Genomic DNA, 2,216 nt, shown 5'->3' with positions numbered 1-2,216 from the left:
TGTCGATGTGCGGTGACTTGAGCAAGGGTGTGTCGTGCAGGACGAGTTGTGTGTTGCAGCGAAGGGAAGGCGACTCGATTGAGGACTCGGTTGACGGCGAGAGGGACAGCAACGACAACGGCTCGATTGGTGTGCAGTGAGACAGCTCGATTGAGGAGAGGTAAACGAAACAAAGTGAGAACAAAAAAAACAAAGAGTGATGAGGGAGTGTGATGTGAGAGTGTGAGGAAAGAGATATGGAAGAGTCTAAATAATTAAAGGAAGAGTGAAGTTAGGATAATAATGGTCGTGAGAGGAGTGTTTGTTTGGTAGAGGTGAAGAGTGAAGGGAGGTGAGAGTTTAATTTAAAGGGCAGGAAAAAAGGAGGAGTAGTGGAGTGATGGGAAGAAAGGAGACATAAAGTGATGTGTTTGTTGGGAGGGAACAAGAAAGAAATGGGGAAGCTTTCACGTGGGAAGGAAAAGTAAGGGAGTGAGTGAAGATTGAGTGAAGAGGAAAGGTTCATGTGGGTGTCTTCAGTCGGACCATTTTTTTTTTTTTTTTTTTTCCTCACTCTTCTTTTCACTCTGCTTTTGTCTTCTATGTATCCTTTGTCTCTTTTCTGTAGAACTCCTCATACTTGACTTGATTCTGAACTCACTTTTTTAACTGCTATATATTTTTTCTGTTGCCTGTACTCCCTTCTGTAGATTCCTGAACACAAGAAAACCAAAAACAAAAATTAAAAACCAAAGGGTCCTAAAAAAAATATTTACAGTGATACCTTTGGGACTTCCTCCCAAGTGAGCTTGTTTTAAGTCTCTAGCTTGACTTTTCAGCTTTTTATACTTTTTTCGGTTCATAGAGGAGCACAGAAAACCCCTCTGGTCGGACTTGATCAGCTAAATATTTCTTGACTCTCTGACCATTTACAGTGAATTCGCTACCATCCTTGTTCAGAAGAGTGATGGCTCCGAATGGCAGAACGTCCTTGACTTCAAACGGTCCAGACCACCTAGACTTAAGCTTTCCAGGAAATAACTTAAGTTTGGAGTTGAAAAGCAAAACCTGATCTCCAGCCTTGAGCTCTTTGACAACAATTTTCTTATCATGAAAATTTTTGGTTCTCTCTTTGTAAATCTTTGAGCTCTCATAGGCATCAAGTCTGGTTTCTTCCAACTCATGTAGATCAAGAGTCCTCTTAGCCTGAGCTGTATCAATGTCCAAGTTCAGCAACTTGATAGCCCAAAGTGCCTTATACTCAACCTCTACAGGGAGATGACATGCTTTACCATAGATCAACTGAAAAGGTGTTCGTCCTATTGGCGTCTTGAACGATGTTCTGTATGTCCAGAGAGTCTCGTCCAACTTGACAGACCAATCTTTTTTCGAAACTCCAACAATCCTTGACAAGATACCCTTGATCTGCTTGTTCGAAACTTCAACCTGTCCGCTGGTCTGAGGGTGATACGCAGTACACACCTTGTGCTTGACCCCATACTTTCTCAGCATGCTCTCAAAAACTTTGTTGACGAAGTGAGTTCCACCATCACTGATCACTGCTCTGGGTATCCCATACCTTGGAAAAATTATACTTTTGAACAGCTTCAGAACAACCTTGTGATCATTGTTAGGACTGGCAATGGCTTCGACCCACTTAGAAACATAATCAACTGCCACCAGAATATAGACATTCCCATTAGATGGGGGGTTGAATGGTCCCATGAAGTCTATCCCCCAAACGTCAAATATCTCCACTTCTAGGATTGGATTTTGGGGCATCTTGTTTCTCCTTGTGATGTTGCCCATCCTTTGACAAGCGTCACACTTGGTGATGAAGTTGTGAACGTCTTTGAACAAGGTTGGTCACCTGAGACCTGCCTGAAGAACTTTCTGAGCTGTCTTGAATGTGGCGAAGTGACCTCCATAGGTGGAACCGTGGCAGTGTTCAAGTACTCCCTGCACTTCCCCTTATGCTATGCATCTCCTAAACAGACCGTCAGAACCTCTTTTGTACAGATAGGGCTCATCCCAGAAGTAGTGGTTGACCTCCCTAAAAAATTTCTTCTTCCTGTAGGGATCCATGTCATCAGGAACTTCTCCACAAACCTTGTAATTCACGACATCTGCATACCATGGTGCAGTCTCAGAAGTGATCGCCATACAATTGATTTTTAGGTTCTCAACCCCGGTGTCATGCATCTGCTCACAAACCTGGGCGACCAGAAGTTGTTCCT

Source organism: Camelina sativa, chromosome 10 (genome assembly GCF_030686135.1).
Source record: "Camelina sativa cultivar CO46 ecotype springtype chromosome 10, ASM3068613v1".
Lineage (NCBI taxonomy): Eukaryota > Viridiplantae > Streptophyta > Magnoliopsida > Brassicales > Brassicaceae > Camelina > Camelina sativa.
The sequence above is the reverse complement of the archived record's forward strand: the minus strand, read 5'-3'. Positions refer to the sequence as shown.